This window comes from Dendrobates tinctorius, unplaced genomic scaffold (assembly GCF_039654945.1).
Source record: "Dendrobates tinctorius isolate UK_male_01 unplaced genomic scaffold, ASM3965494v1 ptg000157l, whole genome shotgun sequence".
Classification (NCBI taxonomy): Eukaryota; Metazoa; Chordata; class Amphibia; order Anura; family Dendrobatidae; genus Dendrobates; species Dendrobates tinctorius.
The window spans coordinates 3,088,994-3,112,186 of record NW_027361824.1 but is presented as its reverse complement, the minus strand read 5'-3'; the positions used below and the strand labels follow the sequence as shown (position 1 = coordinate 3,112,186).

The 23,193-nt window shown below is 47.1% G+C and overlaps 1 long non-coding RNA gene across 1 annotated transcript; it reads right to left on the bottom strand.

The window, feature by feature from the left end:
- Window positions 1-19,278: 19,278 nt before the first annotated feature.
- Window positions 19,279-22,072, bottom strand: LOC141051405 (uncharacterized). Its single transcript, XR_012220643.1, has 4 exons — window positions 21,960-22,072; window positions 21,029-21,363; window positions 20,164-20,345; window positions 19,279-19,742 (listed from the first exon to the last, which is right to left on the bottom strand). It is a non-coding gene; the product is annotated as an uncharacterized lncRNA (long non-coding RNA).
- Between the last annotated feature and the right edge of the window lie 1,121 nt (window positions 22,073-23,193).

Sequence of the window (23,193 nt, the reverse complement as noted above, 5' to 3'; positions counted from 1 at the left end):
GTAGTATATATGTATGTTTCATGCATGTAGTATATATGTATGTTGCATGCATGTAGTATATATGTATGTTGCATGCATGTAGTATATATGTGGTATATATGTAGTATGTATGTTGCATGCATGTGGTATATATGTAGTATGTATGTTGCATGCATGTGGTATATATGTAGTATGTATGTTGCATGCATGTAGTATATATGTAGTATGCATGTTGCATGCATGTAGTATATATGTAGTATGCATGTTGCATGCATGTAGTATATATGTAGTATGCATGTTGCATGCATGTAGTATATACACTCACTGGCCACTTTATTAGGTACACCTGTCCAACTGTGTGTTAAGACTTAATTTCTAATCAGCCAATCACATGGCGGCAACTCAGTGCATTTAGGCATGTAGACATGGTCAAGACAATCTCCTGCAGTTCAAACCGAGCATCAGTATGGGGAAGAAAGGTGATTTGAGTGCCTTTGAACGTGGCATGATTGTTGGTGCCAGAAGGGCTGGTCTGAGAATTTCAGAAACTGCTGATCTACTGGGATTTTCACGCACAACCATCTCTAGGGTTTACAGAGAATGGTCCGAAAAAGAAAAAAAATCCAGTGAGCGGCAGTTCTGTGGCCGGAAATGCCATGTTGATGCCAGAGGTCAGAGGAGAATGGGCAGACTGGTTCGAGCTGATAGAAAGGCAACAGTGACTCAAATTGCCACCCGTTACAACCAAGGTAGGCAGAAGAGCATCTCTGAACGCACAGTGCGTCGAACTTTGAGGCAGATGGGCTACAGCAGCAGAAGACCACACTGGGTACCACTCCTCTCAGCTAAGAACAGGAAACTGAGGCTAAAATTTGCACAAGCTCATCGAAATTGGACAGTAGAAGATTGGAAAAACGTTGCCTGGTCTGATGAGTCACGATTTCTGCTGCGACATTCGGATGGTAGGGTCAGAATTTGGCGTAAACAACATGAAAGCATGGATCCATCCTGCCTTGTATCAACGGTTCAGGCTGGTGGTGGTGGTGTCATGGTGTGGGGAATTTTTTCTGGGCACTCTTTGGGCCCCTTGGTACCAATTGAGCATCGTTGCAACGCCACAGCCTACCTGAGTATTGTTGCTGACCATGTCCATCCCTTTATGACCACAATGTACCCAACATCTGATGGCTACTTTCAGCAGGATAATGCGCCATGTCATAAAGCTCGAATCATCTCAGATTGGTTTCTTGAACATGACAATGAGTTTACTGTACTCAAATGGCCTCCTCAGTCACCAGATCTCAATCCAATAGAGCATCTTTGGGATGTGGTGGAACGGGAGATTCGCATCAGGGATGTGCAGCCGACAAATCTGCGCCAACTGTGTGATGCCATCATGTCAATATGGTCCAAAATCTCTGAGGAATGCTTCCAGCACCTTGTTGAATCTCTGCCACGAAGAATTGAGGCAGTTCTGAAGGCAAAAGGGGGTCCAACCCCTTACTAGCATGGTGTACCTAATAAAGTGGCCAGTGAGTGTATGTAGTATGTATGTTGCATGTATTATATATGTATGTTGCATGCATGTAGTATATAGGTATGTTGTATGCATGTAGTATATATGTGGTATATATGTAGTATGCATGTTGCATGCATGTGGTATATATGTATGTATGTTGCATGCATGTAGTATGTATGTTGCATGTAGTATATATGTAGTATATATGTATGTTACATGCATGTAGTATATATGTAGTATGCATGTTGCATGTAGTATATATGTAGTATGCTTGTTGCATGCATGTGGTATATATGTAGTATGTATGTAGCATGTATGTAGTATGTAGCATGTAGTATGTATGTAGTATGTTTGGTTTTTTTTTGTACATTCAACACATTAGCCGGATGATGGGACTACTACTGTCCCATCATTGGCTAATGTGTCAATCACCATCATGGTAGCAGGCATCGCCTGATGGGACTTGTAGTCCCATCGGACGATCCTGCACAGACCCCCAGACAGTCGGCACAGACCACCGGCAGGCTGGCACAGCCTCCCGGCAGGCCGGTACCGACCCCCGCAGCCTGCACAGACCCCTGGACAGTCGGTACAGACCACCGGCAGGTCGGCACAGCCCACCGCAGCCTGCACAGCCCCCCGGACAGTCGGTACAGCCCCCCGGCAGGCCGGTACAGACCCCCGGCAGTCCGCACAGACCCCCGGAAGGTCCGTATACCCCCCGAGAGGCTGTACAAGGACAGAAAAGGGTTTTTCTTATTCCGATACCGGAAGTCCCATAGACTTGAATGGGACTTCCGGTATCGGAATCGGCGATACCCGATACTTTTTTCGTATCGGGCCGATCCGATATTTTAGGGTATCGGATGGTATCGCTCAACACTACTAATAAGGCATACTTTGATTTTGTCAAAGTTTGAGGGTAGAATGGTGTAAGGTTCAGCTTCCCATTGGTCATCCAATTTATGCAGTAACATAGTAACATAGTTTTGAAGGCTGAAGGAAGACCTTATGTCCATCTAGTTCAGCCTATTTTTAGTGCAGCTGTTCTGCATTGTTGATCCTGGGGAAGGCAAAAAACCCACAGAGTAGAAGCCAATTTTCTCCATAGGGAAAAAAATTCCTTCCCCTAAGCTGGGTCAACCATCTACCTATAATATTCTGTTATTCGTAACCTTCTATACTGTTACTCACAAGAAAAGCCTCCATTCCTTTCTTAAGTTCATTCATTGAGTTGGCCATCACCACTTTCTCAGGAAGAGAATTCCAGAGCCTCACTGCTCTTACCGTGAAGAACCCTCTTCTATGCTGGTGCAGAAATTGTCTTTCCTCCAAACGAAGAGAATGCCCCCTTGTTCTTGTCACAGTCCTTGGTACAAACAGATCATTGGAGAGATCGCTGTATTGCCCTCTGATATACTTGTACATATATATTAAGTCTCCCCTAAGTCTTCTCTTTTCTAGAGTAAATAGACCTAATTTTGATAACCTTTCTGGGTATTGTAGTGAACCAACTCCATTTATCATTTTAGTAGCCTGCCTTTGAACCCTTTCAAGTTCAGTAATGTCTTTCTTGAGCACCGGCGTCCAGAATTGAACACAATCCTCCAAGGGAGAATTATGTTTTCATCTCGTGTCCCGAGACCTCTTCTAATGCATCCCATGACCCTATTTGCTTTGGTGGCAGCTGCCTGACACTGGGCACTCCAATTTAGCTTCTTATTGACAAAGAGGCCTAAGTCTTTTTCCATGTCTGATTTCCCCAGCAGTTTCCCATTTAGTAATTGTAGCATCTGTTTCTCCTTCCCATGTGCATAACCTTACACTTATCTGGGTTAAACCTCATTTGCCATTTTTCAGCCCAATTCTCCAATTTACTCAAATCTGTCTGTAGTTGCAAACTGTCCTCCTTTGTGTTAACTACCTTACATAGTTTTGTATCATCTGCAAATACTGATATTTTACTGTGTAAGCCATCCACTAGATCATTAATAAATATATTAAATAGTAGGGGGCCCAATACAGACCCCTGTGGTCCCCCACTAGTAACCCTGGCCCAATCTGAGGATGCCCCATTAATAACCACTCCTTGTTTTCTATCACTAAGCCAGCTACCTACCCATCTACACACATTTTCCCCTAGCCCAAGCATTCTCATCTTACTTACCAATCTTTTATGTGGGACAGTGTCAAATGCTTTAGAGAAGTCGAGATAAATGACATCCAATGATTCTCCTTGGTCCATTTGAGAGCTTACATCCTCATAGAAGCTGATCAGGTTAGTTTGACAGGAGCGATCCTTCATAAGTCCATGTTGATATGGAGTTAAACCTTTATTAACATTGAGATATTCCATAATGGTATCCCTTAGAAACCCTTCAACAATTTTACCCACAACAGATGTTAAGCTTACCGGCCTATAGTTTCCAGGTTCCCTTTTACACCCCTTTTTGAATATTGGTACCACATTTGATTGCCGCCAATCAAAAGGAACAGACCCTGTTTCTATAGAGTCTTTAAATATAAGGAATAGAGGCCTGTCTATCACATTACTTAACTCCCTTAATACCTGAGGGTGAATGCCATCAGGGCCTGGTGATTTGTCAATTTTAATCTTACTAAGGCGGTTCTGCACTTCTTCCTGGGTTAGGCAGGTAATACTTAATGGGGAGTTTACATGATCACTCTGCATTTCCCCTAGCAAATCCTTTTCCTGTGTGAAAACTGTTGAGAAAAAAGTATTTCAAACATTTGCTTTTCCCACATTGCTCTCTATGATTTCACCCTCATTGTTCTTTAAAGGGCCGACACCATCAATTTTAATCATTTTACAGTTTATACAGTGGGGAAAAAAAGTATTTAGTCAGTCAGCAATAGTGCAAGATCCACCACTTAAAAAGATGAGAGGCGTCTGTAATTTACATCGTAGGTAGACCTCAACTATGGGAGACAAACTGAGAAAAAAAAATCCAGAAAATCACATTGTCTGTTTTTTTTTCATTTTATTTGCATATTATGGTGGAAAATAAGTATTTGGTCAGAAACAAAATTTCATCTCAATACTTTGTGATATATCCTTTGTTGGCAATGACAGAGGTCAAACGTTTTCTGTAAGTCTTCACAAGGTTGCCACACACTGTTGTTGGTATGTTGGCCCATTCCTCCATGCAGATCTCCTCTAGAGCAGTGATGTTTGTGGCTTTTCGCTTGGCAACACGGACTTTCAACTCCCTCCAAAGGTTTTCTATAGGGTTGAGATCTGGAGACTGGCTAGGCCACTCCAGGACCTTGAAATGCTTCTTACGAAGCCACTCCTTCGTTGCCCTGGCGGTGTGCTTTGGATCATTGTCATGTTGAAAGACCCAGCCACGTTTCATCTTCAATGCCCTTGCTGATGGAAGGAGGTTTGCACTCAAAATCTCATGATACATGGCCCCATTCATTCTTTCATGTACCCGGATCAGTCGTCCTGGCCCCTTTGCAGAGAAACAGCCCCAAAGCATGATGTTTCCACCACCATGCTTTACAGTAGGTATGGTGTTTGATGGATGCAACTCAGTATTCTTTTTCCTCCAAACACGACAAGTTGTGTTTCTACCAAACAGTTCCAGTTTGGTTTCATCAGACCATAGGACATTCTCCCAAAACTCCTCTGGATCATCCAAATGCTCTCTAGCAAACTTCAGACGGGCCCGGACATGTACAGGCTTAAGCAGTGGGACACGTCTGGCACTGCAGGATCTGAGTCCATGGTGGCGTAGTGTGTTACTTATGGTAGGCCTTGTTACATTGGTCCCAGCTCTCTGCAGTTCATTCACTAGGTCCCCTCGCGTGGTTCTGGGATTTTTGCTCACCGTTCTTGTGATCATTCTGACCCCACGGGGTGGGATTTTGCGTGGAGCACCAGATCGAGGGAGATTATCAGTGGTCTTGTATGTCTTCCATTTTCTAATTATTGCTCCCACAGTTGATTTCTTCACTCCAAGCTGGTTGGCTATTGCAGATTCAGTCTTCCCAGCCTGGTGCAGGGCTACAATTTTGTTTCTGGTGTCCTTTGACAGCTCTTTCGTCTTCACCATAGTGGAGTTTGGAGTCAGACTGTTTGAGGGTGTGCACAGGTGTCTTTTTATACTGATAACAAGTTTAAACAGGTGCCATTACTACAGGTAATGAGTGGAGGAAAGAGGAGACTCTTAAAGAAGTGGTTACTGGTCTGTGAGAGCCAGAAATCTTGATTGCTTGTTTCTGACCAAATACTTATTTTCCACCATAATATGCAAATAAAATGAAAAAAAAGCAGACAATGTGATTTTCTGGATTTTTTTTTCTCAGTTTGTCTCCCATAGTTGAGGTCTACCTATGATGTAAATTACAGACGCCTCTCATCTTTTTAAGTGGTGGAACTTGCACTATTGCTGACTGACTAAATACTTTTTTTCCCCACTGTATAATTAAAGAAGAGTTTGGGGTTTGTTTTACTTTCCTTAGCAATGAGTCTCTCCGTTTCCACTTTTGCTAAATGTATTTGTTTTTTACACACTTTATTTTTTTCTCTATAACTCTTTAATGCTTCTTCATTGCCTTCTTGTTTTAGCTTCTTAAATGCCTTGTTCTTGTTATTTATTGCCCTTTTTACATCCTTATTTAGCCACATTGGTGTTCTCCTGTTCCTAGCCCTTTTATTTCTGTACGGTATGGCTAGCTCGCAGTGGGTGTGTAAAACTGATTCAAATATTTCCCATTTATTTTCTGTGCTCCTATTTTTGAGGACATTGTCCCAATCAATTCGGCGAAGGTCCTCTCTAAGCTGATCAAACTTTGCTTTCCTGAAATTCAGTGTTTTTGTAACCCCCTTCCAGGGCACCTTACTGAAGGACAAGTGGAATTGTGTTATATTGTGGTCACTGTTCTCTAGGTGCCCATCGACTCGTACTTCTGTTATTCTATCTGGCCTGTTGCTTAAAATTAAGTCCAGAAGGGCTGTCCCTCTAGTTGGGCCCTGCACAAGTTGTGACAGATAATTATCCTTGGTCACTGACAGAAATTGGTTTCCTTTCTGAGATCTGCAGGTTTCAGTTCCCAGTCTATGTCGGGGTAGTTGAAGTCCCCCATAATAATCACCTCATTGTGATTTGCTGCTTTGTCTATTTGTTTCATTAATACATTTTCAGTGGTTTCTGTTATATTTGGTGGCTTATAACAAACCCCTATGAGGATTTTATTACTTTTCTCTCCTTGTATCTCCACCCATAGAGACTCCACCTCTTCATTTCCCTCTTGTATATCTTCTCTTCTCAAGTCTTCTGTTCCTTTTTAAGACTTGTTCTCCTGGTGACAAGGGAACGGCAGGTGCATGTTGGTTATAGAGCTTCTCCTGCTTTCGTCTTGCTTGAGCTAGACTCTTCTCCACACACTCTTGTATTCTTCTGTACTGTTGTCTCTCAGTATCCCAGTCAGCATCTGGTGATGTTACTTCAGGCGTAAGGACTCCCATGTCAAAATCAATAGGCAGTTTACCAGGCCTTGCTCTCATTAAGTAGGCTGGGGTACAGTTGGTGGAATTCACTGGAATATGGTTGTTGAGGTCTACCAGATCTGGCAACTTTTCTGGCCACAGATTTCTCTCCTCCAAAAGCAAAGTCTTCAGTAGATCAATCACTACCTGGTTCATCTTTTCACACATGCCATTGGTCTGTGGATGGTAGGGTGTTGTCCGGATCTTCTTACAACCGTACAAGTTACAGAATTCCTGGTACACTTCTGCCTCAAAAGCGGGACCTTGATCAGTGAGCACTCGCTCAGGATATTCATGAGAAGTGCTGTTGGAATGCTTTGGCTGCTGTGCTGGCTGTTTGATCTTTGACAGGCACAACTACCAGGAATCTTGAGTAGTGGTCTATGATGGTAAGAGCATAGATGTAGCCTGACCGGCTTGGAACCAGCTTCACATGGTCCAGGGTGACCAACTCAAGTGGTTGTTTGGTTATTATGGGCTGTAGAGGAGCTCTCTGGCTGTTACAGTCCTTTCTGCGCAGGTTACATTGTCCACACTCCCGGCACCACTTATCAATGGCTCTCCTCATACCAGCCCAGTAGAATCTCTCCCGGAGCAATGCTTCCAACTTCTTCCATCTGAAGTGTCCAGCTGCATTGTGGTATGCTTCCAGGACCATTGATGCCTGTCTCTTTGGGACTACCACCTGCCAGACCAGCTCATGAGTGCGAGCATTGATACTCCTCCGACACAGCTTTCCCTCATAGATGAACAGCCGGCCTCTTTCCTTCCACAACTGCTGGGTTTCTTCAGGAGCATCCGACTCTGGGCGTGAGTCAGCTTGTGACAGCAGCTCCTTCACCAGGCGGACTGTGGGGTCGCTATCCTGCGTTTCTGCCCAGTAATGATGGGGCAATGGATTTAAGGTGACCTCTTTCAAACCAGACCGTCTGTTCCTCACCCCTTGAGCATGTTGGGCCGCAATTGGCCGATGGAAGGGAGGTAGCTCTATTTCTTCAAGAGCTTCAGGGTCCTCTCCTGCATCTGGCAGATTATGCATCCTGGACAGCGCATCAACATTGGCATTCTTGTGCCCTGCTTGGTACTTGATGGTAAACTCATAGTTAGACAGCTGAGCCATCCATCGCGGCTCCAGTGCACCTAGTTTTGCAGGTTCCAAGTGGGTCAATGGATTGTTCTCCGTGAAGATAGTAAACTTGGCTGAAGCCAGGTAATGCATGAATCTTTCAGTGACAGCCCAGACTATGGCAATGAACTCCAGTTTGAAGGAACTGTAGTTGTCTGGGATCCTCTCTGTAGGACGAAGCTTCCTACTGGCATAAGAGATCACTTTCTTTGCCATTCTGCACCTGTGACAGTACTGCTCCTAGGCCCACGTTGCTGGCATCCATGTACAACACAAATGGTTTGTCATAATCTGGGTAGGCCAGAACTTCATCTCCTGTGAGAGTCATCTTCAGTCGAGTGAAGGATCTCTCCAATTCCCAGTCCATTTAAAGGTGGAACTTTTCTGCTTGGCTTTCTTGGACTGCCCCACCAGAAGATTTTGCATCGGGGTGGCTATTTCTGTAAAGCCCTTGATGAATCTTCGGTAGTAGCCTACCAGTCCAAGGAACTGGTGTACTTCATGGATCCTTGTCAGGATCCGGTGCCACACCTTCTGCACTGACCACGTGACCAAGGTACTGTACCTTGGGCTTCAGGAGGTGGCATTTGGAAGGCTTCACCTTTAGGCCAAAATTGGACAAAGCTTCAAACACCTCAGCCAGATGTTCCAGATGATCTTCATAGGTTTTGGAGAAAACAATGACATCATCCAGGTCCAAGAGGACTGTCTCAAAGTTCTTGTGTCCCAGGCAGCACTCCATCAGCCGTTGAAATGTCCCTGGAGCGGTGCAGAGCCCAAATGGCATATAGTTGAACTCACAGAGACCCATTGGTGTTGTAAAGGCTGTCTTTTCCTTGTCTGCCTCTGCCATGGGAACCTGCCAATACCCACTACTGAGATCCAAGGTGGAAAAGTAGTTAGCAGTCTTAAGTGCAGCTAATGATTCCTAGGTAATGGGTAGGCATCTTTATGTGTAATGCTGTTAATTTTTCTGTAATCAACACACATTCTCATGGTACCATCCTTTTTCTTCTTGTCAAAAACTATGGGAGCTGCCCATGGGCTACAACTGTCTCTGATAACCCCAGCTTCCTTCATTTCTCTCAACATACCTTTAGCACATTGGTATTGTGTTGGGGGTATAGGCCGGTACCTTTCTTTAATGGGTGGATGGTCTCCAGTGGGGATATGATGTTGAACCCCTTTTGCCTGCCCAAAATCTAGTGGGTGTTAACTGAATACCCGCTCATACTCTTGTGTCACTCTGTAAACTCCATTCTTTTGGTAGGTAGGGGTTAAATCGGTTCCTACCTGCAGTTGCTGACACCACTCCTCCAGCTGCCTTACAGAGCCATTGCCTCCACCTGGTCAGATGAGACCAAGGACTCTGCTGCCTGCAATAAGTTGTTATTAACAGTGAGCGGCTTAGCAACTGTGGCATACCGAGGATTTGTGGCCTCCTCCTCCCCACAATTCAAAAGGCGTACAGGTACTCTCCCTTTTCTGACATCAACTACCCCCCGGGCTGTCAGGACGGTGGGCCGGCTCTCAGAGTACAATGCCTGGTAATCTTTACCTCTGAGGCCCATGGCTGCCCGACACCAAATCAACATTTCACATCTGGGGGGTATTGCAATGGGGAAAGCATCACTCACTCTGACGCTGCCAAATTCTCCGCCAGAGAGTTCCACCTGTTACCTTTGCATCAGGGCCTTGATCTCCTTCTACAGGACTCGTTGTTCACTGGAACCAGCAGTCTCAGCCACCTGTTGCAACAAGACAATAACCTCGGAAAGACAGTTTTCAATTACATTTGTACCAAGAGTCATCATTAGATTACATTCACGACGATCAATATCCACAACTATCAGACCTTGAGATTTTAATTCTACTCTACCCACTTTAACAGTAATTTCTTTACATCCTACTTGGGGTAAAGACTGGCCATTACTGGCAACTACTGTCAGTTCATCAGTTGGGCCGTGAGTGAGTTCAGAGTCAGCTCAGTACCTCTTGTAAAGAATGTACGGCATGGTGGTCACCTGGGAGCCAGTGTCCAGCAAAGCGTTCAGGGGGATGCCATCAATCACCACTGGAAGGATTGGTCTCCCTCCAACATACTTGGCTCTCCAGTTCTTTGGGCCTGGGGATCCTATTCCTGGGGGTTGGCCCTCTGCCCCAGGGGTTGCTCGCTTAAAGGACAGAACCTGGCGATGTGGCCTGTCCGGCGGCAGTTACGACAGATGGGACGTCCGACCTGGTCATAGCGATCGTTGGTTCTCCCTCGGAGTGGTGGAATCCTCTTCTTCCGGAACCACGGGACATCCTCTGTACTGGAGGCAAGCTGGATCTTCTCCTTGCAGGACACTTGCAGGGACTGCACAGTTTTAGTAAGTGCAGCCATTCCTTTGGTCAACTCCTGGACCTGTAGACGTAGATCTGCAGCTGGGTCTTTAGCCAGAGTCTGAGCATCAGCCTCCACAGGGATGGAAGGAAAAGATGTTGCTTCCTGGTGGTAGGTGATCGCTGGGCGCCTAGGGGGCGCTGGACGGCTTACAGTTGGTTCCTGCAGTACCCGAATAGCCCTGTCCTTGAAATCAGCAAAGTCCAAATCAGGGTTTTGCAGGATTATGATGCGCAACTGTCCTCGGTGGGTACTGAATAGGAGTCCTTCAATGAACTGCTCCTTTAACAGTTTGTCTTCCTCCTTCACACTGTCAGGATCAATTTGCTTAATGGCTCACAGCGCCTCCTGCAGGTTAAGAACCTAGTCCCTTATACTGTCCTGCGCCTTCTGTTTACATCCAAAGAACCTCATCTTGATCTCTGCTGCGGTGTGAGTGTCAAAGGTGCTTCTTAGCTTGGCCACAATCTTTTTAACTGTCTATCAGTGTCCTGCCAGGCTTTTACTTCTCTCTGTGCTGCACCTGTTAGCTGCCCAATAAAGTTGTTCACTTTCTGGCTTTCAGACAGAGGGCATACTTCAAACAAACTACAGTCTCTCTTTGAATTCACTCAGGGTATGTGACTCCCCTGAATACTGCGGTAGCCACGCTGCTCCCGTTAGGTAGGGCATGGATAGCTGCATTATGGGGACTGCTGCGGTGGGCGCTATCTGAGCCGCAGCCACATTGGATCCATCATCTTGCGGCGCTGAGCGGTTGGCGGCGGCGTCCGCCGCTGCATTGGCGCGGGACTCTGACATCCTCTCCCCCCCAGTTAGTGTTAGCCAGGGCCGGGGGTTAAGCAAGCTTACTGGCTGCCGCTCTGCAGGCTGGATGATCAGGCCGCAGGCCTCAGCTCCTCCCACCTCTCGAGCGCTTTTCCTCTTCCCGCGCGGGACTTCACTGCTTCGCGCTCTTGGAGGGGCTCCGCCCATGAAGGCCCGCCTTTTTGGTTTCCCGTGCGCGCCAAACAGCGGGATAATGGCGGCAATGGCGACAACACAGTCTTTTTGCACAAACATAGTCTATGGCACACAGGACCCGGGGGTACCGGGCTCCGTAATCCTGTTCGTGTCGACAAGTTGGGTCGCCCTCCCAGGGCTGTGGGGTATTCGGTACCGGGTCGGTATCAGCAGGATGTGTCACAGCAGCAGTGACCCGGTCCATGGCCCTGGGCGCCCAAGTAATAGGGGAGATTGAATGGTGGAAATGCAATGGATTAGATGAATAGTTCGTGACGCCACCTGTGGTGTTTGGCAAGGGAGGTGTTAAGCCGACGCTGCATGCAGATCCTCTGGGACTGATGGTATGGTGCAGCAAAGATGTTTAAGCTCCCCACAGGTGAAGCTGTAGTCCCAGGGCAGTGTAGTAGTGGTTGGCACGGGGATGTAGCGGTGCCGGAAGGGTAGGAAGCAGACAAAGACACAGCGGGGGGTGCAGTTTCTGTACCTTTACTTGATAAATGCAGTCCAGGGTCCTGATTACAGATGGTACCGGAGCAGGCTAGCCTGGAAGCAACTCAGGGATTCTCTCTCGGCAGATGAGCTGTGCAGTCTCCTTCAAGAGCAGCCACCCGGTCGCTGAGCTGCTTAACGCATTGCAACAGTTGCTGCGGATCTGCCATCTCCAGCCAGACCCTGGCGCTAGTATTATGTTATGAGCGGTGGAACGCACTAAATAAAATTAAAATAAAGTACATTCACCGCTCGGGGTCCACCGTGCGGTAGATGACAAAACCGCTGCTGAAAGAGGCAGGGCACTCAGGCGGTGATGTGCACAGGACTTTAGCTGCAGTCAGTGCACCAAAGCAGACTGTTATATGCACAGAGCTGCTAACACAACACAAATACCGCTGAATCTGTTTAGGGTCACAGACTTCAGCGATGTGGACACGGTATTAAAGGTCACAGAAATAGCCTTAAATACCAGGACTATCCCCACTAGACCTACTGTAAAACTTAAGGTACGAGGTGTCGCAACTGCGAACACCCGGGAGGCTGCAACCACAGTGCAGCGTGAACAGAGCCGCAAGCAAGGCGCTGCAAGGACGCTGGCGCCATGCAGGACGCTTAGCTGCTGCAAAAGGTATGGCTGGAGCGCGCTGGCGCTAGCGCTGCTACTGGCTGCTGCCCAATCACTCACACAATCGTAATGTCAGAGGGAAGGGGTTTCATAATAAGTCATCCACCAGTCCAAGCATCCATTACCATACACACAGCAGCAGTATGAAAAATACTAGCGCATGGCGGAAACGGCCATGCGCACTTTTTATAGCGTGCGGGACCTGCCGGAAATCTCCAGAGCCCTGAGCGTAACCAATGGAATCAGGAGCAGGACCTGAGCACCTGACTCCTGAAGTCCAATGGGAGCTAATCCCATGAGCATGCTCAGAAGAAGGGACGAAGGACTTAGCCTCTGGAGACAAATGTGAGGATCTGTGTTCCTGCATAGGTATTGTGGACACCAGATTCCTAACAGTTAGTTTTGCCTGAGAGAGATTCCCAACAAATGTATCATGATCCAGCGTGGATCTGACAGATTAAATGGATAAGTGAACTTTTTTTCCTTTGGCTAGGTGCCAAAGTGATGTGATTGCCCCCGGTGGCCATTAGAATTATTACACGTGGTGTCGTTCATTCTAAGTTGCCCCGGTGGTGGTGAGTGGTAGTGCACTTTAGTTTCTTTGGTTTAGTGCACGTAATTATAAATCAGGTGTGAGGCTCTTTAAAAGAGTTCAGGTGGGTTTAATGACTGTTGGTGATATTGTGTGTTCGTCATTTGGGAAGGAAGCCTGGGTGAGGAAGGAGCTGAACATGAGTCCTGCGCAGCCCAGCCAGAGGGGACGAGTGGCAGCTATGTGGTCTGCAAGAAGGGCTGGCATGGCGTGGTGGAGTGACGACTATGGAGAGAGTTGCACTCAGCATGCGGGACCTGGTTGCTGAGAGCTGGACTCAAGCATGCTTGCCTTTTTGGGCAGGAGCTGAACTCATCTTTGGGACTCTGTTACTGGACTTCTGCAATTGGTGGTGGACTCTGCTCCAAGGCTACACTATGGTGAAGGATCCAGTTATGGTGATGGATCCAGGTGGAGGAGAAGATGCACACAGGTGGTGGGCTCTGTTGCTAGGAGCGTACGCAACAGAGCAAAGCTAAGTGGTGTTTCCCTTGTATTGTCATTTTCCCTCAAGTGTGTTTAGTGTAGTGGTGGGATTAGCTTCTGCACCGACCAATTCCCTAGTGAGGGTTTAGGTTCAGGGCGAGCTAGGGTTTTTAGGTTCCTGTGCGTCGCCTGGTGCGGAACCGGCATAGGGAACGTTAGGAGTGCAGGGACACTGGCTCAGGGGAGCACAGGAGGTCTCCACTTCCCTATTCCCTATCGCAGGGCCCACCATTGTTAATGTTACCCAGGTTCCCCCTTACTATTTAAACTCGCCTTACTTGAGGCGGGGTTTCCAGACTATAGTACATAACGTGTATTACCTAAATTCGCCAGTTGGAGGCGGCGTATCCAGCTGCACGTTTTATTATTTAAATTCGCCCCATTGGAGGCGGTGTATCCAGGGTCACGTGTGTTATGGGTTCACCTTGCGGTAGTCGCTGCGACCAGACACACGCGTGACCATGACAGCGCTTACTTGAGGTATCTCCAGTAACGAGTTACACTGAAGTTCCTCCTAATTCTCTTCCTAGCACTCCTCATATGGCAGACAGCTGTAGCCGCTATTCCTCTCTTGGCTCACTCCGTGCTGTTGTGCCTCCGAGTCTTAGATGGGAGTAGTGCATTTACAGCCTCCTACTCCTCTGGTGTCTGTTGCAGGACCATTAGTATCCATACAACTGTGGAGACAAGGCTCCTGTTCATGCTCTCGATGGAGATGAGCCTTCTTTCCTTGCTCAATCTCCGCGCTCCTTCCTCACGTCTGCACACTTCACCCTCCTCAGACTAACTACCCACTCCTTCCTCCTGGCCCTCAGAGAGCACTCCTCCCCTGAATTCCGGTTCAGAGTTCCCCCTGCTGGCCTGAAGTGGGAACTGTGTTGCATGCATAGGTTAACTGCGAGAGACCCTTTACTGCTTCCAAGCCTGGCATTACCCTCTCTGGAGGAAGGCAAAGTCACTGTGGCGGCCATACTCTTGGGGCACCACATATGGATAATGGTCTCTGGAAAAAGGACCAACTCGTGTCTCCCTAAGCGGTTGTACCCTGCTATTGCCATATTGGTCTACATATCGAGGAAAGAATCAGGCCCTCGCCCTGGTGCAAAAATTCTACTGGGCCCCAGGAATTTCCACAGTTTTGACAGCGCTCAACCATGCCTGTAATATCTGTCAGACTTGTAATCCCGGTCAACTTCAACGTGTACCCCTGAAGTATCCTGCTAAGCCTGACTATCCTTTCCAAAGGCTCCACGTGGACCATATCACGTTGCCTAAGTCTGGAAGGTATGAATACTGTTTGGTGGTTGTTGACATATTCTCCAGTTGGCCGGAAGCATTCCCTGTTACCAACATGACCGCAAAAACCACAGTGAAGAAACTGGTGATGGAAGTCATATGCAGAAATGGGTTTCCAGAAGTTGTTGAAAGTGATCAAGGTCCGGCCTTTTCTTCTCATGTGTACCAAGAAGTTCTGGCAATGCTTGGATCCACTGTAGCCCTCCATACTCCGTACCACCCACATTCCAGTGGGAAAGTTGAGAGGCTAAACGGCACACTGAAGGGACAATTGACCAAAATGATGCAGGAGACTATGGCTTCATGGCCAGAGCTCCTACCCATTGTACTATACCACATTCGTACTACCCCTATTGCAAAACATGGCCTGTTCCCATATGAGATATTGTTTGGTGCTAGGCCCCCAGTTGCAAATTTCCAGCCTCAGCAGTTATCAGAAGAAACTGACTGCTGTTCAATGTGTTATTCAGCTTAGTAAAAATCTTGCTAACACCCATGCTCTAGTTTCTTCTTCTCTTCCAGATTCAGCAGAAGTCGACACCTGTCATAACCTGAAGCCAGGTGATTTGGTAGTCGTGAAAAGGCATGTCAGGAAGCACAGACTTAGAACCCTTGTATGACGGTCCCTATCAAGTTCTCCTCATAACCCAACAAGCCAATAACAAATAAAGGCGGAATAATGTTTTGGTGTTTCGCATTTTCCATATTATTATTGGTAGAAGTTAAAAGGTAAAGTTCCAAGATATTCAAAGACTCAGAGATCAATATGATAGATAATGATTGTAATAAGGACAGTTGGTGGTCAGACACCTTCTCCTTTCTCAATCCAGCCAATTGATTTTAGGGAATTGGGGGCTAGATAGCTGGGATCTTACAAAGCTTGTTGCATATTACTGCCTGTATCCTTGTTGTATATGTGATACTAAAACTTGTTTTTTGGTGTATTTATGTATTAGGAAATTCTGCACTAAGACAGCTAATGATGAGACCAAAGGCGTTGTTGCCCCTACTCTTCTCTGCACCGATCTCAAAAGGCTACTTGATGAAGATGTTGAAGCCAAGCACATGGCTAGTTTCAAAAGATCTCCACCACCGTCATCAAAAATTGTTATTCGTGAATTGCAGTATACAGGGGGATGGGTGCGCCGCGACAGCCATGACTGGTAACAGGGCATCAGTCATGTGATGACCAGTACCCCTCAAGCTTTTTGCTTGGGATAGCACCTCTGATGCTGCATATGTTAAAAAATTTATCTAGGGTGGATTGTGAAGGGTTAAAACTAAAATCAGAGCTGAAGTTTCATTTTCTCCATTCTCTGAAGGTTTTGTTTCTCCATTTTTGTTGCTTTAAGATAAATGTTTGTAATTGGGGTAAAAGTTCAGGCTGTCATAAAACCAGGCTGTTCCTCATCAGGTGCAAGATAAGGGACCCGGGGGTGTATTACTCTGAAGAATATGCCATTATACTACTTTATATCCTCTTTGGATACGGACATATATGTAGTGTGGTACAGTAAAGGGTGTTTTACTGGATGGAAGATATGTTTCTCCTAGCAGATTAATGTTTGGTCGGGTTTTTCCTTAAAGACGGGACCTGCGATGATGTCAGGGTCACGTGATCAGCCCAAGTGATGTGTACCTCACTGGTGGGAGGGGTTAGGCCCTATGTAATGGAGGTTGGTAAATGCCACAGTGTGAGTGTGTTTCTGGAAGCTACAGGAACTTGTGTGGACTCAGACTGGAACTTGTATATAGGATTCCCGTGCTGCAGGACTATCGCAGCAAGACTCGGAAGAACCCTGGGAATGGCACCTGACGGATGCCGCAGGACCTGGCAGCCGCTTAGTTACGCCCGTCCCGTGCAAGGGGTGAGTCTGGGACCAGTGGTTCTCCAAGCTGGAGTATGAGTTTTATTTCCCTTATGTTTTGTTAAACTGCTGGTTACTGAGTGACATTAAAACCACTGAAATTGGACTTTATGCCTGTGTGTTGCCTCGTTACTGCCGCCCAGCTATTGCCTACCAGAGCGAATCCCTACAGTAGTTCCTGGTTTTCTTGCAATATTATTGGCTTACAAAGTGAAGCATTACCATGATGCCATTGGTAGTTGAGAACTTTGCATAATTAAGAAAAATATTATAAAAGAAGTGACTAAAATAAACGGGACTAGTGATCTGTCTTGATCCTCCCATACAGAGACCCCCGTCTCCGTGTGGTCATTCCCAGTTGCTAGCAACACTCAGTGGAATAATTTGGAATTCACTGCATCAACCGTGAAGGGTTAATTTAATCCTCTCCCTATCAGGCTGAAAGATCAATCCGATCCCTAACCCATATACAGGAACGTTTCTGTGTTCTCTATGAGAGAGCCGGGTTTGGATGACTTTTATCTAATGTGTATGAGGCCATAAACCCAATTATGTATTTATACCCAAAGCTTCAAGTCGTCAGTCATTACCTCCTTCCCGCTGGCACAGCGCTGATCCCTCTCATTTTGCGCCATTGAACCCCTGTTCTCAATCCTACGACACCAAACTGTTTATTATAGTCAGAAAATATTGGAAATCTCGTGTATTTATTTATCATTTTTTATTTCAGTTAGATTCATCTGGTTTCCTTTTCTCGCACTTTATATTCTGAATCGGATAATAGGGGAAGTTTTCGGTCCCTATGGTTCCGGCTCGGGTGTAGTCGGCCATGTTGATGCTGGGTGGTGGTCAGAGCCCCGTGTAGGTACACAAGGTCTCCTCCGTGGCCGTGCGGTACATAGCAGATTGGTGCTGGAGCCGCTTCCAAGGCCGGTATGTCCGCCAGGAGATGGATGGCTGCCATATCAGTTCTCAGATCAAAGAATAAAAGGTTTTATTTACAGAATGTTTTTATGTTGTAAGAAAAGGAATTCTAGTTGTTAGTGTCCTCTTTACAAGATGGGGATGGACACACGAGCACATGTTGGGATTTAGGCTCTTCTATGTCTGTTCCCTTGGAAACAGTTTTGGCGGCAGATAGGACAGGAGCGGTTTTCATGGAGCCATTCTGTAATGCAGATCTGATGATAAAGATGTCCGCAGGGCAGCACAATAAGCTGCTCAGCTATTTCATAATCACATTGGCAGATGACACAAGGAATCTCCTCCTGGCCTGTGGCGCTCCTGGTAGGAAGGCGTTGGATTTCCCGTGTCCTTCTCATTTCTCTCTGCCTTCTTCTCCTCCGCAGGATTGCAGCCACTCGTCGTCTTGTATCCACATGTAAAACGGTTCCGGCCTGATACTCTGCATCTATGCCGATGGATGGTGAAATAGAACTTTGTTGAAGATCGGCACCGCTGGTGGTTGCCATTACATTTCCACCACTCCTGTTATCGTTGCTGCTTGGTGGTGAAGCCTCAGCAGAACTTGGACTGTCAGGGACTGTGCTCGGTGGTGAAGCCTCAGCAGAGCTGGGACGATCAGGGAGCATGCTCGATGGTGAAGCCTCAAGAGAGCTGGGATGGTCAGGGAGAGTACTTGGTGGTGAAGCATCAGGAGAGCTGGGATAGTCAGGGAGCATGGTCGATGGTGAAGCCTCAGGAAACCTGGGACGGTTAGGGAGCGTGCTCAGTGGTGAAGCCTCAGCAGTGCTGGGACTGTCAGGGAGCATGCTCGGTGATGAAACCTCAGGAGCTCTGGGACGGTCAGGGAGCAGCCTATGTGGCGAGCGGCTCCTGTGTCTGATCTCTTCTGGCACTGAGCGCCTGGATGGGTCTGTAGCTGTTGTTCTTCTCTCTGGAGCAGGTACAAGATCTCTGTCATCTTCTGTACGCTGCCTCCTCGTCATTTCTCTCCTTTCTTCTCCTGTCTGGGAAGACCTGAGTCTTCCAACCACAGGGCTCTGATCTAAAGAGAAAGCCATGTGTTAGAATTACAGAAAATGTCATAAATAACAGGTACAAATGTATCTATCTGTTAACTATCTTAACTATCTATCTATATGTTTCTATCGGGCTGGTACATCGCTCTACACACACCCAAGAATAAACCAAGCACTTTGGCCCCTGGTGTGAGCGATGTGTGCAGGTCGGAGGGCCCGGACCCCACCGATCGTCACTACTACAATACACAGAGTTAATAGTTTAGTTCCCGGTCTAGCATTGTGCCCAGTATACGGGCAGAAATATTTCTAACTTCCCTTATGGAAAGAGCTAGAGAGTGGAAAGCGGTGTTACTGGGATCAAGTCAAAAAGACCACCGGTATAATCCCCCCACACTCCACTTACATTGTGTTATATCAGGATCTGAATCGAATACGGCCTGATTCGTGGCATCTATGCCGACGGATGGTGGAATAGAACTTGTCTGAGGATCGGCAGCGGTGGTGGTTGCTGCTTCATTTCCACCAATCCTGTTATCACTGCTGCTCGATGGTGAAGCCTCAGCAGTGCTGGGATGGTCAGAGAACGTGCTCGATGGTGAAGCCTCAGGAGAGCTTGGTCGGTCAGGGAGCGTCCTCTGTGGTGAAGCCTCAGGAGATCTGGGACGGTCAGGGAGCGGCCTATGTGGCGAGCGGCTCCTGTGTCTGGTCTCCTCTGGCACCGAGCGCCTGGATGGGTCTCTAGCTCTTCTTCTTGTCTCTGGAGCAGGTACAGGATCTCTGTTATCTTCTGTACGCTGCCTCGTCATCATTTCTCTCCTTCCTCCTCCTGTCTGGGAAGACCTGAGTCTTCCAACCACAGGGCTCTGATCTAAAGAGAAAACCATGTATTAGAATTACAGAAAATGTCATAAATGACAGGTACAAATGTATCTATGTATCTATCATCTGTCTATTTATATATTTACCTTATTTATCTATCTATCTATAGCTTTCTATTGGGCCGGAACATCGCTCTGCACACTCCAAAGTATAATCTAAGCACTTGGGCCCCTGGTGTGAGCGATGTGTGCAGGTCGGAGGGCCCGGACCCCACCGATCGTCACTACTACAATACACAGAGTTAATAGTTTCGTTCCCCGTCTAACATTGTACCCAGTATACGGGCAGAAATATTTCTAACTTCCCTTATGGAAAGAGCTAGAGAGTGGAAAGCGGTGTTACTGGGATAATGTGAAAAAGACCCCCGGTATAATCCCCCCACACCCCTTACATTGTAAAGGTTCACTTACTTTGATTTTCTGGCCGGTTCATCCATGCAGTGTTGTCCATGATCAGCTGCATCAATTCCCGAGAACTCATGGTTTCTCACTCCTCAGAAGTGTTCAGTAAAGAAGTTCTCGTCCGGCGCACAATAGTCGCGGATTTCACAGTGCAGCGCTACACGCAGAACTCACTCAGTGGGCGAGAAGACCTGCAAAATAATCCACACATGGAAATAAAAGTTATAGCACAAGCAACAGCTCGCTCCTCAAAAGCCAAAAAGTAGTGACCATAAGTAGTATGGCGGGATGAGAAGATGAAGTCACAAAACATCAAGAAAGTGTTTACATGGGAACTGCGCCAGCAACAAATTGTATAAACCAATAGTATAAGGGAATATAAGAAACTGTAACATATCATATCCGAGAAATCGGCTTTAATCTATTTCTATGGGTCAATTCCTCCCCTCCCCGTCTCCTGATCTCATTTACTCTGAATAAACGGTACAAGTCCGTCTTGCTCAGCACAGTCGTTTCACAAATTAGGAGGGAAAGGAGGAGCACAGCCAGGAGGAAGCACAGAAACATTGTCTTGCAGGATTCTAGCAGGTGCATTAGCTAATATCAGATCTGGATTCACAGCTACAATGCTCAGTACTGACATATAATAGTATCCAAGCCTCTGTGCTACCCAAGGAAAGAGCTAAAATACTTAGTGTATGGGAGACATTGCATCAAAGCCAACTGCAGATTAGAGATAGAGCCGGTAGGATAAAAACTGGAGAACAATGCAAAATGCCATGCGAGCCCCATAATGGCCGGAAATAGCGCTATTCCTCTCATCATGTACACACATTGCAGCTTATTCTTCAATGTTACATAAAAGTATCGTTACCCTTTATCTACTTTACTCTTCTAGTTGATCCAAGAAATGTGATGTCAGTAGTAGTGCTACAGAATCCAGCTGGGATCTCAGTAATAGACAGGGATCTTCTCGTCAGGATCTCGGCGCTGGAATCGTTTATCAACCCTAAAGTGATCAATAGATCGGTCAGATTTTATTCTTTATTTTTAGGCAGGAAATGTTTATCTCCTCAGAATACTTAGTGATATCTGGTGAATTCACGATGGAAATGGGATTTCTAATCCAAAACGAAGTTTATACTTGGAGCTTCCAACGCTCCACAAGTAAAACTGTGAGAACCTTCCGGCAGTAGAGCGTTATTCCACCTGTAATATAAGGAGCAGAAGGGGAATGATGGGAGAGGGAGCATCATGTGACGTCTCTCCTCCATCACTGCTTTCTTTCATCTGTATCTGCGTCTATGATGCCAATAAGTTGAATGCGGGGAAGGGGGCAAGGGGCCGGGTCCCTCTTACTCACGGGCCCCATAGCAGCTGCGTGGCGTGCCTCTATTTATAGCACACCACTGGCTGGGGGCCCTGGGTGAGTGGGGGCCCAATGCAGCTGCCTAGTGTGCCTGCCACCAAGGCTGCCCCTGGGTATACCCGATCACCACAAACCTAGAAATTCACACAGGTTTATTTCAGATCTAAACCAAATAATCGTCAGCTTTAGGCTACGTTCACACGCTCAGTATTTGGTCAGTATTTTACAGCAGTAAGAAATGCCTTAATGGCCATCAGACCCCCGACAATCCGCCAACAAGTAGCCGATTGATAGTGGTTAAATGCGGCAGGTTGTCAGGTGCAATCCTGGCCTAACTCAGTGGTCGGTGCCGACAGCCGGGGTCCGGCCTCCTCCACTTATCTAATTAGTGTAAGAAGAAGGACCCCGGAGCCGCCACCTCCGCCTTTATACTCACTCTAAAGATGTCCGGCTCTGCGGGGTCCTGGACACGCTGACGTTCTCTTCTCAGCTTATGTCGGTGGTGACTGACGTCCCCTCTGTGGTCCTGGACCAGACAGAGTCAGGAGGGAGATCTGAAGGGGATGAGAGAACATTGGAGCCATATTACATGGTGCCATAATCCCTGGTGCAGCGCGCCATGCCCCATACAGGTAGAGAGCCGGCTGCCATTATTATTACTATTACTGATTTATAAAGGGAACCTGTCTCCTGATTCCTGCTCCCGAGCCACGGGACCATGACTTGCAGCAAGGAGCATTATGTAGTATGAATAGCGAGCCGGAACCATCACAGGAGACAGGACTAGTCCAGCACCGCACTGGGCCGTCTGCTTCCAGCTCTGCAGCCAGTGATTGACAGGTCTCTCCCTCACGTGTACATAAGGAGAGACCTGATAATCACCTGCTGTGGTGCTGGGAAGAGCCGGCCAGGTGCGGTGCTGGACTAGTCCTGTCTCCGGCTTTGGTCCCTGGCTAGCTGGAGCGTTTCAGAGAATAATATACCTTCCTGCAATTGTGCTGCCAGCTGTGATTCATGCTGGCTGTGACTGGTGCAGCAGGAATCAGGTGACAGGTTCCCTTTAAAGCCCCATTAAATGGGTTGTCTGCCCTTAAGCTAGAAGTTTGCATTCACTCTATGTGATGGAGACTTATGAATGCTCACACCACACGCACTGTGCGCTCTGCCGATTCTCCGGTGCCGGGAGCAGGGGGTCATGTGATTCCATGTCTGCGATTTGCCACATTCCGACTAGACTGTATCTGACCTTGCTCTATACACTTGCATTAGTCCAGGCCGCAGCCATCTAGTCTGCACGTGACCTCATGTATGCAAGTCACATTATTGTGGTGACGCCCACCGCCGGAGAATCATAGAGGGACTGTAGACTTGTAGCTCAAGACCAAACAACCCCTTTAATTCCGGAGCGCTGCACAAGTGTAGAGGGTTTATATATTTATATAGTCCTCATTATCCCCCCGGTAAATAGCGGAGGACACATATTACACATTATCACCCCCTTCCCCATGGAAATAACTGGGTGCACATCAGCGCCCCCCATGTAAATAGCTGGACGCCCCCATCATCGCCCGTGTTACGTGATTGCGGGGCACCTATTGGCTGCTATAATAGCCGGGGGTCTGCAGAAGACCCCCATACCTGTCATTGTGAATCTCCTGTAACGGCGCAAC